Below are 26,135 nucleotides of genomic sequence, written 5' to 3'. Positions count from 1 at the left end.
CTCACAACACCAGTTAAAGTCCAACAGGTTTATTTGGTACCATGAGCTTTCAGAGCATTGCCCCTTCACCTGAAGGGGCAATGCTCCAAAAAGCTCAGGCTACCAAATAAACCTGTTGGACTTTAACTGGTGCTGAGACAGTACTTACTCTGCTTTTGCCTGACCTGTCTAGTATTAGGAAACTGACACTGCTATTTAATGTGCTCTCTAACTTTGGTGCTGTCCCCAACCTTCTCTTCTGCATGTCTACTGATTTGAGTCCCAACCCCCCTGCCAAACTATACGATGCCCTGTGTGATTAGACAAGGTGTATGCCTGTTCAATAACACACTTTCAAAAATACATGTTTAAATGTTCTGTCATTATATGTACACAGACAGTACCTCTGCAAAATATATACAAGGCAGTCTGTTATTCTTATCCCAAGTTAATCCATTCTGTTCTAATATTCTTTATTCGTGTTTTAAATCCCAGAGTATTTTGAAGTTCTCTAACATACCACATTAGACATTTTTCATTCCACAAAATGGCCAAATCAACTTGCTGTGGCTCTGGGTTTGATTTGGCCCAATTAAATTTGCATATACACAAAGCATTTCTAGTGATGATGTAACCATTCTGACAATTTTGAGGATCCATTCCAATGCATACTTCTCAAGATCAGGCCACTAGGCTCATTCCTGTTTTCATGACACACTTGGTCTTGGGCATCTTCTTCTTGGCGGATGCCTCATTCTCCCATTCTCATATCAGTTTCTCCTTAACACCAAATTCTCTTGCTGCAACATTGAGTTAATTGACAAGTTAGCAAACGTGATCATTTTTAGCTTGTAAAGATACCCAATTCTTTTTGCAGAGGGCCCTCTTTTCATCATTTGCCAATGCAGTCTGCAATATGGGCATGTCTTTAACTCCTACTCATGATCTTTACAACATGGCTGGCATTGTCTGTATGATCCTATGCCAACCTGTAAGGCAAGTAAAACATGAGGCCACTCCTGATGCAAGTATTCAGCTTGCATGCCGAATGTAGGCCGGTACACAACAGATCTGATGCCTAAAAGAAATGGAGTTGGCTTATACATTAGGATCTATAGTATCTATCTACCAAAGAAACTGAGCCAGGATAATGATCAGAAAATGCAAATAAACTACATTCTATTTTAATTGATAGCTTCCTAGTCTCAGATTCATCACTGTAACATACTGCCCAATACAGTACAATTTTCTTTCCATTCCGTCTTAGATTAACCTAATGTGCAATACTGAAGATTTTCTGTCTGGAGAATAGGCGTTGCTTTAGATGTAAACAGCAGAACTCAGTGGTTTCCATAAATGAATGGCTAAAATGAATGACCTAAATTAAGAGGGATCATTTCAGTAAAGACTTAGTAAATACCAGCATGGCGTTTGCCCTCAGGGTCCAGAATAAAAATAGAATTTTCATTTCAAAGCTGAATCATGGTTGCTGGAAAAATACCACATACGTTTTTTATCATTTGCAAACACCTTCTGTAGTGGTATATCCATTTACATGTTCTTAATAGATGCTGGCAGTGAAGGTTCTAGCATTCTTCAGGGGCAGCATGGTGGAACAATGGTTAGCACTACTGCCTCACAGCAAGAAGTCTCAACACCAGGTTAAAGTCTAGCAGGTTTATTTAGTATTATGAGCTTTCAGAGGGCTGCCCCTTCATCAGGTGAGTGGAGAGTTGGGTTCACAAACAGGGCATATATAGACAAAGACTCAGTTGCAAGATAATGGTTGGAATGTGAATCTTAACAGGTAATCAAGTCTTTACAGGTGCAGACAATGTGAGTGGAGAGAGGATTAAGCACAGGTTGAAGAGATGTGAATTGTCTCAAGCTAGGATAGTGAGTAAGATTTTTGTAAGTTCAGGCCAAATATTTACATGTAGTGTGACATGAACGTGAAATCTCTGTTGAGGTGCCTTCACGTATGTGGAACTTAGCTATCAGTTTCTGCTCGGCAATTCTGCGCTGGTGTGCGTTTTGAAGACTGCCTTGGAGAACGCTTAGCCGAAGATCAGAGGCTGAATGCCCCTAGCTGCTGAAATGTCCCCTGACAGGAAGGGAACATTCCTTCCGGTCGGGGGACACTTCAGCAGCCAAGAGCATTGATGCTCAACGATCATCAATTCTGGTGACTGTTGAGCACCAGGAAGTCATGATGTGGGCATGATGAGCAGAGACTGATAGCCAAGTTCCGCACGCATGAGGACGGTCTCAACAGGGATCTTGGGTTCATGTCGCACTATCTGTAACCCCCGTGACTTGCCTGGGTTTGCAAAACCTCACTTACTGTACTGTCTGGAGACAATACACATCTCTTTAAACTGTGATCAGTGCTCCTACCACTCACATTATCAGCCACTTCAGGTCTTGAACAGCAGGTTAGGTGTAAGGATTCGCATTTTAATCAGTAATCTCTAAACTGTGTGCTTTATATGCTCTGTCTGAGGCCAGAACTCTCCATTCACCTGACGAAGAGGGTAACCCCTCGAAAGCTTGTGAGAATATTATCAAATAAATAGGTTGGACTAAAACCTGGTGTTGTCAGACTTTTTACTGTGTGAGCACCAGGAACCCAGGTCACTGTGAGAAGTTTGCATGTTCTCCCCATGTCTATGTGGATTTCCTCCAGGTTCTTCACTTACCTCCCACACTAAGATGTGCAAGCTAGGTTGATTGGCCATGCTAAATTGCCCATTGGTGTCAGGAGCATTAGCAGGGTAAAACGTGGGGTTGAGGTAGGGCCTGGATGAGATTCTTGTTGGTGCAGTTTCGATTGGCTGTATTGCCTCCTTCTGCAGTTAGGGATTCTAAAGACTCTAACATGTGATGAATTTACATGCTCTTTAAATTGTTCATTCTTCATTCCATGTGGCACAGCACAGTTTTGCTTTAAAGTTGGATATTCACAAGTACAACATTACACTATAGACAAGGGTGGTCATTTGTCCCATCTTAGTTCATTCACCTAGAAACAACAAAGTTGCACCATTTAATTATTTAAATGATTCCAAGGTTTTCACTTTTAGTGCTCTATTATGAAGCCTGTACCACATGTTAACTCAGTATTCTATATAATTCCCAATTTCAGTTTTAAATTGACCTATTACTGGTCTCCTTGTCCTACGCTTGCAATTTAATAAATTGTTTCTCATATTTGCTAATATCGAGAGTCTAGATGACCCTGCATCAGAGAGCCTGCTCTGATGAAGGGTCAGAGGAAATATATGATTATATCAATAAAGGAGGAGTAATTGTCACATCCTGGAGTTTTGCTCCATTTATAACCTCACTCTGATCATCAAAGTTCTGCTGTGTTACTCAGCAGAATCAATGGCATCCTGTAAAACGCCTGCTGTTGGGCATTACTTTTGCTCCTCATACAAGAAAAAAAGCCTGCCTCCTACAAAGTACCAAGACTTAAGCTCTTCCATTGCCTGTTTATATATGGAAGAGTTGGAGAATGGAATGTATTTTTTTCAATATACATGTTCCAGAATTTATGTGCACAGCTGTGCCAAAAATAAGTACACTGAGAAGGGAAAACTGACCATTTAGGAACTAATAGACTTGGTTCTGCATTATAATCACAATCCTCCTCATTCACTCTGCTTTATCATTTCTCCCAAAAAGAGGGTCTTCTGCAATTCACTACAGAACTAAAATGCAGCCATCCATTTGCAATTCAAAATGAAAACTGGAGTCTTGGTGTCTCAACGGGCAACTTCAGGAGTTAGTTATAGACCAACAGGGTCATCATTTTGATCAAATGTCTGTGTTGAGTTAGCTAACTTCAGTTTCCATGGCGGCAGAACTGGTACGAAGTTTCCATGCCCCAAAGCCTGAGCAAGAAAATAACTGAGGTTCCAACTTTCAACCACCTCTGGGTGAGCATCAGGCAGTCAAATAAGCTTGCCAATAGCTACTGTGCCAGACATTAGATTAAGAGGTAGACAACTGGGTAATCCACGATATACCTCTTTTTCTAAATAAACAGTCACTTAACTAGTGATCCAGAGACCCAGGGTAATACTCTGGAGACCCAGGTTTGAATCCCACCACAGATGTTGGAATTTAAAAATGCAATAAAACAGTTTTGACACCACGTGAGTAAAAGCAATCTGCTTGACTGCTACCCCCACCATAAACATTCAATCCCATCACCACAAACTAACAGCAGCCATCACGTTTACCACCTACAAAAGATGTAGTACAGAAAACTCGTGGTGGCGGTGGCATGTGCGCGTGCACCACAACCTACAAGTTCTCCTCCAAGCCACTCACCATCCTGACTGTCACTATTAAAGTGCTGGAAGTTCCTCCCTAACTGTACTGTGAGTGTACCTACACCTCAGACTGCAGTGGTTCAAGGCAATGGCTCATCACCACCTTCAAGAGTAACGAGGGATGGGCAATAAATGCTGATCTAGCCACTGAAGCTCACGTCCAAATCAATTTTTACAAGTGCTTTCAGAATAACGAAACGAGGAAGAATCACAGGAACCCAAGGTTTTATTATTTGCAAATAGTTACTCTGTATTGTGAGCATCATGACCTTGCAACTAAGTAACAAAACAGTGTGTTTACCCATCATCGTTCATCAGGAATCTCAATTATGCAATCTGAGCTCAAATTACAAACAGAATTCCTGCACAAATATCAAACTTAAGTGCTAGGTAACTTCCAGAGATATCTGGAAGAAACAATTAAATAAGCAGTAAAATTTTCAGCTGCATCTTCAATACTACATCCTTCTATCTGCGTTAAATCACGAATCTGAAAATTACTGGAACATTTTTCTCAAAGAATTTCTGCTCAGAGAGTGAAGCTGGTGGGGCAGTTATTTGCCAAATAGGAGCCGCAATGATTTTCTAAAATTACTTAGCAGAATTACTGCACAGCAGGATCAAGGTCTGATTAAATCCCTAGTTCTGAGGGTACAGCTATACTATAATAAGTACTTGGGTGCTCCCATGTGCCAAGTCAGAGCGACAGGATACAGGTTTCAAATCCTCACCTCTACTGAGCTTCCAATCGTGAATATGCCAATGAGGCAAATTAAGTAGAGATCAGAAATCATCCTTTAGCAAAGCAAAACATTATACAGCAAGTAGTTCTCTTATACACCATGCAGTTCTCTTCAACCTTTCAGCATTAGATAAAGTAATTTTGAAACAGAACTGACAACATGCTTCCAATTAGAGAATAATGCCCAAGAGTGAACTTAAAATAACCACACTCCCAAACAGCACATGCATCAGTTGTATGAGAGATTAAACACTAGCATCACAACAAAAAAAACAAGTTATACATAAACATTTGTCTGTCAGCAGCAATTTGTAAAAGAGTCCAGTATCTATAAAAAAGTCTAGTAGAAATGTATACTTAACTCATAAGCACCCACAAGGCTATTAAAAATAGTCTTAATTGCCATGATCACCTCCACCAATACTGGTCTTGGTCAAATCAATATGCTTCAAGTCTGCAGGAATTTGCTTATCATTTAAATCTGCCTATTTCAGTGCATCAAGGCTTTTGAGAAGAGACAACGTCAGGAACTTAGAGGAAATGCTGGAAAATCTCAGCAAGTCTGACAGCATCTGAAGCACAGAAAAGTCTCACAACACCAGGTTAAAGTTCAACAAGTTGGACTTTAACCTGGAGTTGAGACTTTTTAACTGTGCTTACCCCAGTCCAACGCCGGCATCTCCACACCACAGCATCTGTAAGGATCAAAAAGAGCTGATGTTTCGAATCCAGATAATCCTTTGTCAAAGTAGGATTTGAGCTTTGACAAAGGGTCACCTGGACTCAAAACATCAGCTCTTCTCTCTCCTTAAAAAGATACTGCCAGACCTGCTGAGATTTTTCAGCATTTCCTCTTTTGGTTTCAGATTCCAGCATCCACAGTAACTTGCTTTTATCCAACGTCGGGAACTTGCAGTGTATCTCTAATCAGATACAAACAGAGCACTGAGGTCCCCGCCACTTCCACTGTTCCTGTTTATCCAAAACAGCTGCTTATTGTGGGGAAATGCAATTACCATATGTAACAACTTTGCACATTAAGCAGCTGATCCATCTCCATAGGCACATTCTTCAGCATCATCCTGAAAGGCAAGAACAGTCCTAATTTCCTTCTCTCTACAACCAACTACTTTGGATCTTCTTCCCCCAACTCCACCTGCACTCTGAATATGAACTGTCACAAATAATCTCAAGATCTTTATTTTCAACACTGTCCACAGCCTTGCATCAATTTACTTCCACTATCGAAGCCAAACCCAAATCCTCCCTCCCTGATTATATTATAGCCAGCCCAAAACCCACGTCTGCTACTGCTTGTTAAGAACAAGTCCCCACTTCACCTTTAATTTCTAATTTTCCCTGCATAGAATTCCTACAGTGCAGGAGGCCAATTGGCCCAGAGTCTGCACCAACTCTCTAACCAACCCCTGCCCTATCCCCATAACCCGACACATTTATCCCCCTAGTTTACCCACCTTGTATAATCTCCCTAACCTATATATTTTGGGACTGTGGGAGGAAACCGGAGCACCCAGTAAAAGTTCACACACACACACACACACACACACACACACACACACACACACACACACACACACACACACACACACAGGGAGAACGTACAAACTCCACAGTCACCCAAGGCTGGAATAAACTCCAATCCCTGGTCTGTGAGGCAGCAATGCCAATGATTGTGCTGATATTTTAACGCTGTGCCCCTATTCCTAGCCTTATGCTATCTTACATCAATTTATCAACATTCTTTCAGCAACGTCTCCAATCTCCACAAAAACCCACGAGCTGTGCTTATCAAGTTGCCACCTTGCTCTTTCACTTGGCAAATGAATAACTAAATTCACGTTTGCCACTCCCAATGCTTTGTGGTCTCCTCAAATCGGCTTACCACCCAGATATAGTAACAAAATTGTCCTGATCAAAATCAGCTATAATGGGTTTGTGTCTGTGCTTGCAGCATTTTGCTCCATCTTGACCTCTCAATAGGTATCAACTACTCCATACTCTTGCACCGTTTCATGCCATGGTCTACCGGCACAACAATTCCTATTTGTCTCAGTGTAATACATAATAGGCCAGAGGCATCTGTGAAATCTGATGTATTTATCCATAGACCCTCCTCACCTATATACTACCGTTCAGTGGCACCATCCAGAAAAGCAACCATTACCATCAATTCTACAGCTGTTATTGCATTTTATGACTTAATCTCAACATTAAATCATGGAATTACTAAATGTTCTTTTGACACAATGGAAGAATTCTTCGATTCAGAGTAACACCCACAAACATTAGTCTCGTTGACTGCCTGTTCAGGTTGAAACAGGCATCCCTCCCCATCGTTCTCTTGTTGCCAAAAATCTTAAGCCAGGCATCCAAGGCTAAGAAGCAACTTCTTGAATATTCTGATCAACATCTTCTCCAATTCGCACAAACACCAGTCAAATCAGAATCATTCAGGCCAGGTTCTCTCCCACAATGAATGTCATCACTGCCTGGCATCTATTTCCTTGCTGTACTTCACAGCCCTCCAAGTAATCGGTTTTAAGGTTTGCAGTCTTGATCCAACTTGGACCAGCAATCTTTGGCAGATCTATATCCTTTTTTCCACTGATTCTATCCGACAACTTGCCTCCACCTTCTTTGATCCAGAGGCTTTTTTTAAAGCAACAATGTCTTTATTCTTACATTGATTCTAAGACTACTTTGCTTCCTTCAATAACTTTAATATTTCTTTTCAATTAGCCTCCATGTCTTATAAATCTCTAGGGTTCTGTTCCTCTTCACAACCATTCTTATGCAAGAGCGACATTGCACAAATGCAAATGGTAGTAAAAAAATTCCAGGATCATTATTCATTCAACTCGACACCTTCCTGAAACTTTTAAAACCTTCAGCAAAAACAGAACTTGTAAGAAACAAATCTTATCTGTCAACTGTCACCTTGTACCATAGTTTTTCTTGACATATGGGAAGGCCTGCAACATTTGAATTCAAACAATAAACTCTCACTCTGGGTTTGAGTCAAAGCAAAACTACCAAGCAGTTCTGATTTCCTATAAATGCCACTCTGCCAGCAACCAAGCTCTATGCTGTCAATAGAAGGTTATAAAGTTCTGATGTCAGCAACTTTTCTTGTAACCCAGATTCTTAATAAGTGAGTCATAAACTAAGAGCTATTACAAAAATACCACTGTCATATCAGCAATAACTTGCATTCATATAGCACTTTTCATTTAATAAAACATCACAAGATGCTTTACTGGAGTGTTATAAAGTAAAACTTGACACAAAGTCATAGAGAAATAATTGGGCTTGGTCAAAGTAGTAGTTTTTAAAAGGAGCTTTCATGAAAGGAGGTTAAAAAAAGAGGTTTAGGGAGAGAATTAAGAGCCTTGGCAGCTGAATACACTTAAGGAAGCTCTTTTTTTAAAAAAAGCTATTAACGCCACACATAAAAGTAGAAATAAAGAAGAGTCATGCCCTTTGGGAATAAGAAAACTGAGGAAGAAAACAAGTTTTTGAAATAAGAAAACAACATCTGATTTTAGAAGATAATTTTAAGATGAATAATTATATTGTGCTTTTTAACAACCTCAAGATTCCTCAAAGTATTTTAGAGCCAAATAAATACTTTTTTGTCATGTAATCTCTGTTGCAATGTATGAAACTTAGTAGCCAATTTGCACACAGCGATATTCTATAAATAGCAGCATGATAATAAGTAGGTAATTCATTTTAGCAATGTTAGTTCAGGAATAAATATTGACCAGGACATATGAATTATTAGTTTAAGTTTTTGCTTTCCAGAATGACTCTTAAAAGCAGCCATGTTTTATCTGGTAACCCTTCCAAGACAGTCAACAGCTACAGGTTTCAGAAAGATGACTTGTCCTTAGACCAACAGTAATTTATATACTTCAGCCACACTCTATAGCCCACACAACAGTACTGAGACTGGGTAAAAGGGTTTTCTCCCAATATGGAAATGAAGTTCGCAATGTTAAAAAAAGGTAATAAATAAACTTTAACTTTTTAAGTCACAAGTAGGCTTATATTAACATTGCAATGAAGTTATTGTGAAAATCCCCTAGTAGCCATCCTCCAACGCCTGTTTAGGTACACTGAGGGAGATTTTAGCATGGCCAATCCACCTAACCAGCAACAAATTTTCTGCAGATACTTTCAATAACTCAATGTAGAGAAATCTTGTGTCCAAAATACATTGCCATGGCAATGAAATAACTTGCAACAGAGGTAACATTCCTCCGTGTGCTAAGTATAGGCAAGAGTCATATGCAACTTGCGCCAATATCACCTTTGCAACAAAAGTACAAATAGCAATTTCACCAATGTGACTGTTTTCTGAAATATTCAGTGGTTGTTCATTTGCATCACACAAGAACGATGGCAACATACCTTTAAAACAGCATTATTATTTTGTAACATTGTAGAACCTGAAACATATCAAGGGCCCAAATTTATCAGAGGTATAATATTTTAAGGGTACAATGCAGTGGTACAAGCATCTGCGTTTTCTTGTAAAAAGAAAAAACAAAAATCAGAGGAACAAAGTCATAATCGGTGGTTTGAGTGTTTCCTGAGGCAAGCTACTATGGCACAATCTGCCCACTTTCTCAGTAAGACGTCAAGATCCTGTTCACAGCAGATGAGACATAATGGACTTGGAAAAATGCATAAATATTTAATACAAAGTTTACAGGATCAACATTTTAAATACACACAAGTGAAGTGACAAGCAATATTCTGCAAAAGGAAACAGCAGCACAACAGAAAACAAAGACAACTGACTCAAAGTGAAATTAATTTGGAGCACAGCTATTTATGCAACTCAACACCAAAAGTCCACAATCAACTGTAAATAATTTACATTAAAGATATAAAACAAATCTACTGAACAACTTTGATTTGACAATATACTAGTATACAGTGGAAGATATTGTTTCTTTCGCGCTATACAAAGCATATCCTACATAGAAAAGGAGAGTGCAGAATGTAGTGTTAGTCATAGCTAGGGTGTAGAGAAAGCCCAGCTTAGTGCAAGATTGGTCCACTCATAAGTCTGATAGCAGCAGGGAAGAAGCTGGTCACGAGTCGGTTGGTACATGATCTAAGGCTTTTGCATCTTTTTTCCGACGGAAGAAGGTGGAAGAGAGCGTGTCTGGGAAGCTTGGGGACCTTAATTATGCTGGCTGCCTTTCCGAGGCAGTGGGTTTGTAGACGGAGTTGATGAATGGGAGGCTGGTTTGCTTGATGCACTGGTTCAACCTTTCGTAGCTTCTTGTGGTCTTGGACGGAGCAGAAGCCAAACCAAGCTTTCTATGGTGCATCTGTAGAAGTTGGTGAGTAGCAGACATGCCAAATTTCCTAAGCCTCCTGACAAAGTAGAAGTGTTGGTGGTTTTCTTTTAACAAATAGCATCAGCATAGAGTAATCAGGACAGATTGGTGGTGTTCTGGATGCCTGGAAACTCTCGACCATTTCCACTTCATTCCTGTTGACGTGGACAGGAGCATGTTCTCCACTACACTTCCGGAAGTTTCTATCTCATTCCAGGCATGCTAGATGCTGTATTTGTGATGTCACAGGAATACAAGTTGAATAATGTGCACTACAAGCAGATACTTATTTTGACTCTCTGTATATTAAAGATGGAAATATGCAGGTCCTGATAATCTTTCAAAATTAACCCATTTTTAATATGGTAAAATTAAAGGATTCATCAAAATTAATGCAAGCAAAATAACAGCAAAGACAATAATAGCACTAAAAAGTGCCTAACCCGCAAAAGCAGATGATTTCCAGTATTTTAACTTGCAAACAGTGCAAATGCTCAAACTATAAATTTCCAAGCTCCTCTTGATGTACGGATCATTCCCTTGTATTGGAAAACTGTGCAGGCCACTCCACTATTTAAGAGCATTAACACAGAGAAACTGAGGAATTAGAGGCCAGTTAGCTTCATTTCTGTTGCCAAGAAATTACTAAAGTCCATATTAAGAGTTAGGGTGACTAAACACCTTGAAAATTTTCAGCTGATCAGGCAATGAGACAGGCAATATTCTAAAGGGCACGTGATAAAAAAAAACTTGCCAGCTTGAAATTTTTTGAAGTTGTACTTGAAGTGGACAGGACAGTGTTTTTGGATGTTATTTGTATGAACTTCCACAAGACAACTGATGAAGTCCCTCATAAAAGACTGTTAGCTTAAGTTGTAGGCAAATTGTTGACCTGGTCAGGAAATTGGCTGAACAGAAAAAGACAAGAGGGTAGGTTAATGGGCAGATTCTCTAACTGGTTGGATGTGACAAGTGGTGTCCCACAAGCATCCCTGTTATAGCCTCAACTATTCACTGTACCCAATAGCTTAGATGATGGAATATAAATCCACGTATCTAAGTGTTGATGACATCAAGATAGATAGCATTGTAAGTGCTGCAGACGGAAGTGAATTATAGAGGGACAAAATTGATAGATTAAATGAAAGGACAAAATTGAGGTAAATGATTTCAAAGCAAATGTGAGGTCATCCACTTTGGTCCTGAAAAGGATAGAACAGGGTACGTTTGAAATGGGGTAAAGTTAGACATAGTAATAGTTCAAGGAGACTTGGGGTCCAGGTGTCTCTCATTGGCTTTATAGTGTTGTTAATGATCCACATTTACTACTTATCTGTTGTGAGTCTTCAGATGGGAGGACAGTACAATTCAACAAAGAGGAGATCAGGTACACAGATCATTAGAATGTCACGAACAGATACAAAAAGGAATATAAAAGACTAACTGAATACGGCCTTTATCTCTACAGGGATACAATATAAGCGGTAGAAGTCATGGGACAGATATACAACGCCCTGGTTGGACTTTAGCCAGAGTGCTGCAACTAGTTCTGGGAGTCACATCACATTAATGTTGGAGGGAGTACAGCATAGATTTAATCGGGTTAAATGAGAGATTATGCAGATTAGGGCACGATTCCCTGGAATCTAGAAGTTATGATCCTTGGCCAGATTCCCAAATTGTTGGCAGAATCCAGTCAAGGGCTGATAATTTCTTGTTTAAAATAGACAAGTTTGATATTCAAGATACTTGCTTACTGAAGAAAGTCGTAAGACTCCAGGAGTTTTGGATAAACAATAGTAAACTTTACTAGACAAGGTCAGAAAGAAAATAATTTACAATATTTATTCTATACGTTCATCAATTAAAAAGATCTGTGATCAAACACACCACACAATAAATGAACGTGATCAAAACGGATTCCAGGATTTCTCAACCACCACCCCGCCAGAGAGTCAACCAATCTCAGTAAAACTCTGTCCCTTACAAGGGTTTCCTGTCTTCACCTTAGGAGATCTTATTTTGGAATTCTCTCCAAAGATTGCTCCAATTGGATGGCTTCAACAATGGCCCACTTTACAAGGTTTCAATCTTGTCTTCCAAGATTCATGTCCCCTGGAGTTCCAGAGTACACTCAAACACCAATACACAAACACAATTTCAGCTCTTTGGCCTTGCCGCACAGAACACTAGTGGTTCACAGGCTTGTAGTACAGAGTCGTCAACCTTCAGCTGCCTTCTCAGATCTTCAGGGCTTCTCCACCCCTTTGACTACCAGAGGTTCTCCTGAGCCCCTATTCACATAAAAGTCTGCTCTCCAAAGCTCTCTCTCTAATTTGGAGCCTGTGGAGAAAAGCTAGGTAAATGGATTTAGGTCACAGGTCAGCCATGATCTTACTGAATGGCAAACAGGCTCAAAGGCCTCATCTTGTTCATGACAAATGGTTTCTAATTTTTAAACACAAAGTTAGAGCATTTTCCTGTTAAAAAACCCATGCTTTGGGGACAAAAGGACTCAAAACATTAACTCAGTTCTCTCTCCCTACCGATGCTGTCAGATCTGGAGAGATTTTGCAGCATTCTCCATTTGCATGTTAACTCCAGTCAGAACTAATGTTTCCAATAGATTAAAGGATAAGTCTGGGAATAAGCGGTGGGGTTTGGCTCCAAATCCATAGCTACAAAGTTCCAACAATGCTAGGTGTCAACTGATGACAACTTGTATTCAATATATAAACGACATTAAGTGATTGTTTTGATACAATCCACAAATTAACTATGTTCATGATTCCTTGGCAAATGCATATAAATGGCTCCTTGAAGAAGTAGCACTCAAAACATTTTTGTCCACAAAAATGGGACAAAAATAGGGCAAAAATACCAAGACAACCAACTGGTCCTACCCCAACTTTATAGTCAGGAGTTTGCAGCATGGGTACAGGCCCTTCGGCCCAACTTGTCCATATTGCTCAGTTTTTAACTACTAACCTTGCTCCAATTGCCTGTGTTTGGCCCATATCCCTTTATACCCATCTTACCCATGTAATTGTCCAAACACTTTTTAAAAGACAAAATTGTACCCCCCTCTACTACTAACTCTGGCAGATTGTTCCAGACCCTCACCAGTGTGCGTGAAAAAATTTTCCTTCGGGATCCTTTTCTATCTCTCCCCCTCACCTTAAATCTACGCCCCCTAGTATTAGACTCCCCGACCTTTGGGAAAAGACATTGACCATCTATCTTGTCTATGTCCCTCATTATTTTATAGACCTCTGTAAGATCACCCCAAAGCCACCTACTCTCCAGAGAAAAAAGTCCCAGTATATCTTTTTATAATTCAAAACATCAAGTCCCAGTAGCACCTTAGTAAATCTTTTCTGTACTCTTTCTATTTAATAATATCTTTCTATAATAGGGTGACCAGAAATGTAGTGTATTCCAATGTGGCCTTACCAAAGTCTTGTACAACTTCAACAAGGCGTCACAACTCCCGTATTCAATGTTCTGACCAATGAAACCAAACATGCCGAATATCTTCTTGACCACCCTGTCCACCTGCGACTCCATTTCAAGGAGCTATGAACCTGCACTCCTAGATCTCTTTGTTCTATAACTCTTCCCAATGCCCTATTAACTGAGTACGCTCAATCTACCAAAATGCATCACTTCACATTTATCTAAATAAAACTCCTTCCACCATGCATTAATTGAATTGGTCCAATCAATCAAGATCCCGTTGCAATCCTAGATAACTTCCTTGACTGTCCACTATGCCAATCTTGGTGTCATCTGCAAATTAACCATGCCTCTTAAATTCTCATCCAAATCATTAATATAAATAACAAATAACAGTGGACCCAGCACCAATCCCTGAGGTACACCAGTCGCTGGTCACAAACCTCCAGTTTGAAAACAACACTCTGTCTTCTGTCATCAAACCAATATTTTATCCAATTGGCTACCTCACCCTGGATCCCGTGAGATTTAACCTTATGCAGCAACCTACCATACCTTGTCAAAGGCCTTGTCATCCCTCATACAAAAGCTCAGAAACAATGGGAAGAACAGCATGGCTTTTGACGAGACCCCAATAAGTGATGTCTAGTTCCAAACTGGAGAGCTTCAGTCCATGTTGGACTCCAATTTAACCAGATCCTCCTCTTTCCTTTCAACCTCAAGCGTTGAAAATTTGATCTTGCAGTCACATGTTGCACCAGTCACAAAGATTTTGCTTATAAAACTATATGACAATTCACATCATGCACACAGGAGTCACTGTGGTTGGGTACAGTCACGTGTGTGTGGTGGGGTGAGGGCTCTGCTCTGATTCTGTCATAAGGCCGCAGACTGCAGTTTTGCATGAGCGATTTGCAATTTGAAATTGAGCTTAAGGCAGTAGTTCTCAATCAGTTACGTAATTTTTTTTAATGCTTTTACTCATCAACGCTGCTAAAAAAAGTTCACTTTCAGCTTGTGTATGGTCCCACAGGTGCACTACTTCTAGTAATGTTATTCAAGTGCGGGCCTCCACAATCAGAGGGGAGCGTCACAACAAGGTTGTCCTTCGCAAACATCCACATAAGATCTTGCACACAGAACTCCAAACACCAATGTTTGAGGCACTGCAGAGGGTAACATTAGTGTCAGTCTGGGCAGAATGACGGTCAATGACTTTTCTCTTTTGCATGACACAGCTAATCAGGATGGGAAGTCAGGACAAAATTTAGCAGCAATCTCAAACTATTCCAAGAGGTGAAGATTGCAAAAAAAGATTGAACTACAAATTAAAGGAACAAGAGCCATTAAAGATCATCAATAACAACCTTGGAGTTCAAATACATAATTCACTACAAGTGCAAATGAATTTAGAGCCATAGATAAGACTCATTCTCTAACTGCTGCACAACTTAAAAGAAATCATGATAAATTTATGTACAGCAGTTATGGAAACCCCATAATAGAAAGTATACTAAAATCAATGAGAATGTAATGGGGGATTCACCAGAACAATGACAGAGTTATATTTTAACTATAATACAGCAAAATGCTATCAAATAAAAGCTGCCTAATGGCACTCTGGTTTCACATACATCCACAACAGAGCTATAACGAAAATGTATGATATGAGCTAAGAGGTTGACTTTCCTCGCTGGTCACCAGGGCAAAACAGAACAGAATGCCCCAGAGATCTGCATCTCCAGATAACACAAGCATAACACACAGCAAACTGTATTCTAAAGATTTAAAACATGTTGTAATTAGAAAATATTCATAACTCTTTCAGGTATTTTGTGATATTATTGAAATTCTGACTTGTTCCACATACTACAGTTATTAGAACAGATATAAAAACAGACATTATTCTCAAGATAGCTACATTATCTCTCTATTCAGTGAATGTAGAATCATTTGAGCTTTATTCAGAGTGTGTGGCAATCTGAATGTCTCAAAAGGTCAGCTTTGTTGTTAAAAGTTAAGCCGATATATTTTAGAGTCCAATGTGTTTTGAAGAACTGACTAATCACTTTATATTGCTCTCAATGTTGCATAGCCCGAACAAAACCAAAGGTTTTCTCATCCAATTTCTTCCTTTTGGCCTGTCTTTTAACATGGAGGAAGGCTTGAGTGCTATGACCTGACAACTTTGTTAGCAGGAGCACAATGCAGTCTAGACCCATCAAAGCCAGACAGGGTGAAAGGCAGAAGCTAATTGTAAGGCAGCCTCTGGTACTCCCAGCACGCTGTGTCAAGTCAATAACCTATCAATGTAGAAGTGTACCAAGGAATTCCAGAGGCGAAATAAGTCTGTTACAGCGCTGCAAATATAAACATCAACTGGGGAGAACCACAATCTGCTAGATGCATATAAGGTAAAATTCAAAAATCTTGTTCTCGACAGGTAACAGTAGAAGAAACATGTCACCTCCTTTCACAAAGATCAAACTAAACTATTATGGCAACAACGTTTTTGTTCTTTTAAAAAAGTTCTGTGACCATAAATTCACAAGAATTTTTGGGCACTTTGTTTACATTCACACACACGTCCTGATTTTCACACAGATACTGATTATATTTTGTCAACAGGCAAAACATTACAGCCAATGGACGTCAGCAAAGTTGCACATATTCATTGTCACTCTAAAGGAACACAATTTATCCCGCAGTACATTAAAGGGTATTTCGTAAATATAGCAGCATTGTCTACCTGGATGCATTATTAACAAATAATGTTCCACAGCAATCCAATAAAAGTTGAGGTTTCTACCCAGAGATGATGGGCTAAACATCACATGATTCAACAACTCCAACAACAGAATTAAAAAATACAGTCTTACATTCGCGAGTAATTATTCAAGAACTAATGGAACCAGAATAAAAAGGATAAATTAATAGTCAGTTTGGGAAAACAGTATCAATAAAATTAAATGCTCAATCTTTTGGATGAATTGATAGCCCTGTTTACATGATCAATTGCATATAAAAGATGCCAAGGCACTTTTTGAAAACAGTTTGTGAACTCTCCTAGTGACTTAGTCAGCAGTGATCCCTCAAAATGACACCACCAAAACAAACCACCTTATTTATCTCATTTGCTATTCATGGGACCTTGCACATTAACCACTGGTTTGCAGATAAATGTGGCAAATTTCAAAAGGCATGCTTTGACTATGAAGCATTTTGGGTTATCCCGAGGACGTGAGGGATGCTATGAAAATATGTTTTCTCTTTCCTACTATACTAAATTGCACAAGTAAGGCTAATATATAAACACATGTTGACCTCAAGCTGCTAGCCTGAAGCAGAAATAATAACCTTGTACAATGTGAATTCATGCAGTGCAAGGTCAGCAACTATGGCAATTTTGTATCCAGTAAAGTGTAAATATGCATTAAAAAGTTAATAAACCTGTATGATAATCAGTTCATCACTGCAACATGCTTTTAAAATTATAAAATTTCACAGCATCTCACAGGAACAATGACATTAAAAAGGACATTAACATAACAACTTCATTGGAAGGGAGTTGGAGTATAAAAGTAGGGAAGTCTTGCAACAGCTGTGACACAGCACCTAGAGTATGATGTACAGTTTTAGCCGTACTTGAAGAATTCTACTAGCACTGGAAGTGATATAGATCAGGTTGACAAGGTTGATTCCTAGGCTGAAGTAGTTGTCTTAAGGTGAAAGTTGCACATGTGGGCCTGTACTCATTGGAATTTAGAAAAACCAACAGCAATCTTATTGAAACATAAGATTTTTAGGGAGCTTGCTGTGATGGATGCTGGGAATGTTGCCTTTCGTGGAGGAATCTAGAACAGGGGAAGGTGCAGTTTAAAAAAGGGTCTTCCATTTAAAAGAGAGAACACGATTTTTCTTCTCTTGACGTTCACTAATCTTTGAAATACTCTTATCCAGATAATAGTCAAGGGTGGGTCATTGAATTATTCACAGCTGAGGGCAACAATTTTTTCAATCAACAGCAAAATTAAAGTTTACAGGGAAGTGACAGTGGAGATAAGGGCACAACCAGATAGGTCATGATCTTACTAAACGGGAGAACAGGCAGAATGGGCCAAATCCTACTCCTATTACATATCACAAAGTACTTGGATCAGTACCGCCATCCAAGATAAAAGTATGCTCCCATAAATTTCAAAAGATCAGTCCTAATAAACAGTACAACTGATGGTCCAAAAGCCCCCCAAAGCAAATGAGCTTTGGAAGCCAACCTCTCCAACAAACTGGGGAGGAGCTGAAGCAACTATCTGCGTAAAACTGTCACAATAAATCAAATAAATAGGTTGGACTAAAACCTGGTGTTGTCAGACTTTTTACAATAAAATGTCCCAGGGGCGCGTCTGGGGGAATGCGATATGGATCAAGTCCTTACAAACCCAGCACTAACATCAGAGAGAGAGAGTCCTTCCAAAAGAAACAAAGGGGGGGGGGGTGGTGGGGGCGCACGACTCTGCAAAGTTCTCCGAGCCTGAAACTTTTATTTGTGACCATCCACAATCTTATTTTAATTAGTTTCAAATAATAAAAGCTCAGCCCTGTCACAAGTTATTGGGCGATTTAAACTCTGGAGGTAAGGCACGATGGTACACAAGGGTAGTCAGAGCAGCGGGAGGGGGAGACTGGAAGAGGAGACTACCTCCCTTCCCCCCTAACCCCAGCCCCGCCATTCGGCGACAAAGCCCCGGGGAGCAGACCATCCAGCCGCCGCCTAACCCCACCCCCTCTCAAACCTACACACACACACACACACATTTAAATAAATAAATATTTTAATAGATGGCCTTACAAAGGAGAGAAAAAAATCCTTACTGAGGGTGTAAAAGCTCGGGGGGGGGCCTCCTTCTCCTCCTACCCCCGCCGCTGGCTGGGCTGAGCTAAGCAGAGCACCGCACACCCGCCTCACAAGGACAGCCGCAAACTCCTCTCCGCCACTGCCACCTCCGACGCCATCTTGCAGCGCCCGCTCACGTGACCCGAGGCCCGTGGCCGCCCGATTGGCCGCCCGACGTCATGGAAACCGACTGTCCCGCGAGGGAGGGGGTGGACACGCTACCCATTGGCTGATCTGCACGTCAATCAGGGTGGAGGCGCAGCCGATAGGATGTCCTGTACGTCAATCAGAGCAGAGACGCAGCCCATTGGCTGATGTGCGCGTCAATCAGAGCGGAGGCAATGATGCCGCCGCAGATAGCCGTTGGAGACCGCTCCGTCAAATAGGTGAGGGCGGCTGGGTCGTCACCGCCAACCTCCTCCACTCACCTGAAATTTCCCCTCACTACCAACCTCTTCCGCTCACCTGACATTTCCCCTCACTACCAACCTCCTCCGCTCACCTGAAATTTCCCCTCACTACCAACCTCTTCCGCTCACCTGACATTTCCCCTCACTACCAACCTCCTCCGCTCACCTGAAATTTCCCCTCACTACCAACTTCCTTCACTCACCTGAAACTCCCCTCACTACCAACCTCCTCCACTCACCTGAAATTTCCCCTCACTACCAACCTCCTTTACTCACCTGAAACTCCCCTCACTACCAACCTCCTCCACTCACCTGAAATTTCCCCTCACTACCAACCTCCTCCGCTCACCTGAAATTTCCCCTCACTACCAACCTCCTTTACTCACCTGAAACTCCCCTCACCACCAACCTCCTCCCCTCACCACCAACCTCCTCCCCTCACCACCAACCTCCTCCCCTCGGGATGGCGACCTCCTCGTGAACCTGCTTCTGGGCCTGGCGAAACCCGCCATTTACAGCTGCAGGCAGAGGGCAATCGAGGGGGCCATCCATCCTGACTGTCTGCTCCTCTACCGCGGCTACGTTCATGGCCAAGCCTCCCTGGAGAAGGAGTATGCGGTGTCCGCGGGCGCAGTTGACACCTTTCGTGTTTGTTGGGCACCGCAGGGGATGGGGTGCATTATTGACCCAAATAATTACATTTTAATTTGATGTGTCTTAAGTTTCCTTTGTACTTTTGTTTTTGTTCGGGCTGTTCCCCTTCCTTTTGGGAAGCTGCCCCTTTTACTTTGTCCTAATTTAGTTTGAATTTGTTTAATTGGTTTGACCTTAAAAGAGGACTAGCTTCCTCTATTAACCTGAATCCTCCCCTCACTACCAACTTCCTCTATTAACCTGAAACCTCCCCTCACTACCAACCTCCACTCACCTGAAATGTCCCCTCACTATCATCCTCCCTTCTCCTGAAACCTCTCCTTACTACCAACTCTGCTCAACTGAAACCTCCCCTCACTACCATCCTCCTGTCACCTGGAACCTCCCCTCATTACTAACCTCTGCTCACCTCACCATCAACCTCTCCTCACCTCAAACCTCCCCTCATCACCAGCCTTCCCCTCAGTCCAAACCTTTCCTCCAACCTACCCTTACCTCCAATCTATCTTCACCTGAAACCTCCCCTCACCGCCAACCTCTCCTCACCACCAGCCTTCCCCTCAGTCCAAACCTCTCCTCCAGCCTACTTTTACCTCCAAACTGAAACCTCCCCTCACCGCCCAACCTACCCTCACCACAAACTTCCTCTCAGTCCAAACCTCACCACCAACCCCCTGTCCCGCCAGTCCCCCATCCCCTCCAACCTCCCGCCCTGTCCTATCCATTTATTTTTTGACAGGTGGACTAGAATCAAGACACTACCACTTTTTGGCCTTTTGGTTAAAGAGCATGCATTAGATCAAGCCCCAAGATAGGTTGCAATGCCTCATCTTGTCAGCTTGAAGCTTGTTTGTCTTTCTCCAGGGGACCTTGAATTGGATTCAGTTGGATTTTTGAATTTGGTTTTTTGGAGCAAGCAGGGAATGGATTTGGGTTTGCCTGGTCCACTTTGAGCATTAGCTTTGCAACTTTAAGGATGGAGTTTAAAAAAAAGACAGAAAATCTCAGCAGGTCTAACATCATCTGTGAAGAGAGAACAGAACCAACGTTTCGACTCAGAGTGATCCTCTGCCAGAGCTAGAACCGTAATTGCTCCATTTTTATAAACTGCATAATTGAATGATAATGTTTCAATATAACTATTGAAAATGGTTTGGCAGAACAGAGCCTGAAAGAAGATGTTGCGGTCACTGGGACAATTCACATGATTACTGAGCAAGGGAAACAACAATCTGAGATGGGGTGGGGAAAATGACCTGGATAAGATAATTTTGTCAGAGAGAGAGAGTTGGTGCAGACTTGGTAGGCCGAATGGCCCATTCTGCACTGTTGTCATTCTATGAAAAGAGTGCTGGTGGTTGACAAGTTGACCTTGAGACATTGCCATAGAGAATGCAGCAAGGAATGGTTAACAGCCAAGCTTTTATAAAAATTCAAACCAGGAAGGTTCACTCCAATTGATCAGGGCATTGCCATGGGAGTGAAACAGGGAATGGCAGTCTCTACCCTCAACAACCACCCCCCCCACCCCATCTGTCCGCCACAAGGTTCTGTTTAGTTGTAAAAGGCAAAATAAGCGGACATGCCCCTTCTGTAGACAAAGGACGGGGCCTTTTGTGTTAATATATGTGGCTTTTTGTGAGATTAAGTCAGCCATACTGTGAGCCTGACTGACAATGTTAAAATGGTTTTCAATATAATTTTTAGCACACACACAATCAGGATTGCTCAGCAAGTGTTGTTCAATCACTGATTCACACCTAATGTTGAATGCCACATTTTGTGCTTTGCAGGCATGGGCTGGCTGGGTATGGTCAATACTTTACCAATCTGCACTCTCTTCTCACGCAATGTAAATTGTTGTTCCCCTCGGGTTATAACATTAAGGGTAAGACTCTTGGCAGTGTGAAAGATCAGAAGGATCTTGGGGTCCGGATTCATAGGACGCACAAAGCAGCTTCGCAGGTAGAGGCTGTGGTTAAGAAAGCATATGGCATATTGGCATTCATCAATCAAGGAACTGAGTTTAGGAGTCGGGAGATAATGTTGCAGCCGTATAAAACCCTGGTCAGATCCCACTTGGAGTACTGTGCTCAGTTCTGGTTGCCTCATTTCAGAAAGGATGTGGAAGCCATAGAAAGTGTGCAGAGGAGATTTACAAGGATGTTGCCTGGATTGCGTGGCATGCCTTATGAGGGTAAGTTGAGAGAGCTTGGTTTTTTCTCCTTGGAGAGACAAAGGATGAGGGGTGTATAAGATAATGAGAGGTATTGATCGAGTGGATTCTCAGAGGCTTTTTCCCAGGGCTGAAATGGCTGCCACAAGAGGACACAGGTTTAGGGTGCTTGGGAGTAGGTACAGAGGAGATGTCAGGGGCATGTTTTTCACTCAGAGGGTGGTGGGTGCATGGAATCCGCTGCTGGCTGTGTTGGTGGAGGTGGATTCGATAGGGTCTTTTAAGAGTCTTTTGGTTAAGTACATGGAATTTTGTAAGATAGAGGGTTATAGGTATGCCTAGCAGGTAGGGACGTGGTCGGTGCAACTTGTGGGCCGAAGGGCTTGTTTGTGCTGTAGTATTTCTATGTTTCTCTGCTTTTGGTAGTCTTGCAGTTGGTCCTGATGAATTCAAGATAAAGCTTTGCAGCTTGTCTAATTTTTTTCAGCAATTAATATGATAATATTAATGATTCTAATATACTAATATGATTCTAATATACTAGATGAAGTAATTTCAAAGTATTTGCAGCACAGAAACAGATAATTCAGCCCAACTGGTCCACTTTATATTTATATTTATGGTCCATGCTGGTGCTTATGCCCCACACAGGCCTCCTCCCACCCTCACCCTCTAACACCATCAGCTTCTATAACTTAATAAGTATAAAAGCAAAATACTGTAGCTACTGGAAACCTGAAATAAAAACAAAGTGCTGAAAATACTCAGCAGGCCCTCTGGACAGACAGACTGAGTTATTGTTACAGGTGGAGTATGACTGTTCCTTAGAATTGGCTTCTATTGCTTTTTCACTCGTGCTTATCTATATGCTCAAATGTATCGATGATATGCAGAACTATACCACTGGTTTTGATCTCGTCTGCATTCTCATGCATCTGCTCATTTGGCCCAACAAAAACATGCCCATGTTTGTGCTCCACTTGAGCCTCGCTAGTGTCGCCAACCCTCCAGGATTACCCTGGAGCCTCCAGGAATTAAAAGCTAACCCTCAGGACTCTGATGCAGACTAACAACATATTCAAAGAAAAATCAGAAGCAGCTTTAAGAATTTAAAAACGAACAAAAATTCTTCAGACTTTCTTTTCTATTTATTAGATAGAAAAATATGGGATGGGGTTAAAAGGTTGTTTGATGGGTAGTCTAAAACCATTCAATTATGTAACAAAGGGAAAACAGAAAATGCTGAAAATCCCAGCAGGTTTGACAGCATCTGTGGATAGAGAACAGCCAGCGTTTCTTCATTAGAGCAGAATAACAAAGGGCCTGTTTGAGTTCAGATTGGCTATCATGCACTGTGACTAAGGACGTGCCAGGTGACCAAATATGGGACAATGTGCAGAGTGGGTGGGTAGAAGGGGGAAATCATTTAATGACGTCTGCAGGAACATGTCCAACAGAGTTGGCAACCCTCATCCTCCCACCGGTCTTCACCTAAAGCCATCAATACGTCATTTTATTCTCCTTCATCTGTTTCTCGTTGAATGTGTCAATGATATTCACCTCAACTCCTTCCAATAGTTCCACATTCTAGCAAGTCTCCAGATGAAGACGTTTCTTTTGAATTGCGTGTTGGATGTATTGATGATGAGCTATGATCTCATCTGCACATGGAAACATGTCCTCTACCTATACCCTACCAAGTTCTTTCATAATATTAATTTTTAGTAAGTCACTCCTCAGTCTAATCTTTTCCAGAGAAAAGAACCCCATTCTGTTCAATCTGTTTGATCGTCATAAATTCTCAATTTTAGTCTGAATCTAGTAAATCCATATTTATGATTATAGTTTTATTCTTTTTAACTTCTATCATATGGTACTGTGCCTTTAAGAAATGTACTTAAATCATGTTCCTCTGCAGGATGTTTCTGCAGTTCTTGACAATTTGCCTGCACAGTGTTGTCTGTAGCCAGTGTCCTTTATTGTTGCTGAGGCAGTATAATTGATACAATGTTGATTTTAATATGGACTAAAGCAGTGTTCTGTGGTTTTAAAGGTTCCTTAGGATTGCAGAGTGCAGCTTATTTGGGGTGATTGACGTGTTGATATGTGGTTAGGGATAGCTATGCTTCACAGCAAAGTCCAGTTTTTAGTTTCACTTTTCAGTGGTAGCTTGAAGTGGAGAGAAGCAAGTGTGCTTTTGTCCTTTCTCAGGAGTTGGAGTTTCTGTTGTCTGTGTGGCTGTTTTTGAAAACTGTGCAAGATTACATTTACTTCTCAGAAGTTTGGCTGTTTTGAAGATATCCTTCTCTGCAAACAGCTGGCTTGTATTTCTGTCCATAGGTGTTACAAAGCTGAAGATCCCACTGCGTGTGAGCTTCAAAGCTACTTGCTTTTTGTGCTAAGTCTGAAGAAGGGTGTATGTCTGTTGGATGGTGTTTAACTTGGAACAACAAAGATGGCTAGCTGTTAGGAGTTATATTGTCATGTTTCAGTCTTGTAATTGGTAAAAGTTATGCTAATTATTTTTGTTACATTTTAACTGTGTTCTTAAATAAAGTTCGTGTGATAAAAGTAGGTCACTTGAATCGTATCAGCAGTGAAACACCTTGTACTCACCCATGCCAAAATCAGATGTAAAACTTAGGGTCTAGGCTATCTTCATAAAACAGCTTGGAGTTTCTGGCCTGGCACTTAACACTATGAGCTCCAGTTTCTCTGGTACACACTGGTTACAGAAGGTCTCAAGCGTACTTGTGGACATCACATATTCCCTCCCCAGAAAAACATAATCAAAGAGAGGCAGCCTATTCCACTGACTGTACTCTGACCAAACCTGTTAATGGGCACTTTAGCAAGTTCTTACAGGATTTAGAGGCTTCAGAAACACACCCTTGCCACTGCTCCATGTACAAGTTTTACATAAAAATCTACAGCACAGATAGAGGCCATTTGCCCCATCAGCCTAAGCTTATATACTCTGCAGACATCTACCCAAATTTATCCCTTCAAACCCTGACACATTTTTGTTCAGTGGACCTTTCATGGCTGTACAATTTACAGCCAGTGAAACACTTTCTGAAATAAAAAGAGAAAATGCTGGAAATGTTCAGCAGGTTGGCTAGTATGTCCAGAGAGAGAAACACAGTTATCTTTTCAGGATGTTGTCCTGTTGCCTGCTGAGTATTTCTGGTATTTTCTGCTTTTATTTCAGATTTCCAGCATATATGTTACTTCAGTTCAATTTAAGTACTTTTTGGAAGTTAGTTACTCTTATAGGAAATGTAACAGCTGATTTACACAGATCAGACAGCAATGTGATAACGACCAGCTTTTTTTAAAATTGAAAAGCAAAATACTGCAGATGCTGGAAATCTGAAATAATCGCCATCCAAATAATTCCCCTGCCTTATCTATGCCACCTCAATCTCCCCATTCACTTTGTCCCCTCATGTCCAGCTCTATCCTTCTACTCACCTCCTATGTCCTCTTATGCTCCCTCAAATCATAGGAAGTTTATGGCACAAAAAGAGGCCACTTGACCCGTTGTGTCTATGCTGGCTGAAAAAGTGAGACACCAAGCCTAATCCCCCTTTCCAGTGTTTGGTCCAATGTCCTGCAGGTATCTGGGTGAAAAATGTTTTCCTCATCACCCCTCCAATCCCTCTATCAATCACTTTAAATCTATGGCGCCAGTTGCTGATATCTCTGCTAAATTAAATAAGCTCTTCTCACCTGATCCTGGTCACTCACTATTTTGTACGTCTCAATTAAGCCTGCCCTCAGCCTCCTCGTTCCAAGGAAAACAAGCCCAGTCTAAGAATCTGTAATTTTGCAGTACTGGTAGCATCTTCCTTCACTTGCTTTCAACCCTCTTGAGTGCAATTACGTCCTTTGTGTTGATGTAGCTAAAAGTGCACACAGTACTCAAGATATGGCCCAAATCATAGAGCCATACACTACAGAAGAAGCCTTTTGGTCTATCAAGTGTGCACTGACAAAATTACGCTGAATTTACATTAACCCCACTTTGCAGCTCTTGGCCCATAGCCTTGAATGTTAAGACCTTTCAAGTACTCATCACGTACTTTCTAAATGGTTGTCAGGTTTTC

General features: G+C 41.2%; 1 protein-coding gene across 1 annotated transcript in view; it reads right to left on the bottom strand.

Annotated features, from left to right (window-relative positions):
- The window catches only part of LOC145353813 (E3 ubiquitin-protein ligase Itchy-like), an 85,665-nt gene extending 66,751 nt beyond the window's left edge, over positions 1–18,914 (bottom strand). The window contains exon 1 of the mRNA XM_080204641.1: positions 18,765–18,914. The gene's annotated coding sequence lies outside the window, so the exon portion shown is untranslated. The remainder of the gene's footprint in view (positions 1–18,764) is intronic.
- Positions 18,915–26,135: the final 7,221 nt, after the last annotated feature.

Source organism: Carcharhinus amblyrhynchos, chromosome 16, assembly GCF_965287045.1.
Source record: "Carcharhinus amblyrhynchos chromosome 16, sCarAmb.v2.hapA, whole genome shotgun sequence".
In the NCBI taxonomy this organism is placed as follows: Eukaryota; Metazoa; Chordata; class Chondrichthyes; order Carcharhiniformes; family Carcharhinidae; genus Carcharhinus; species Carcharhinus amblyrhynchos.
This window is presented reverse-complemented; position numbering and strand designations above follow the sequence as displayed.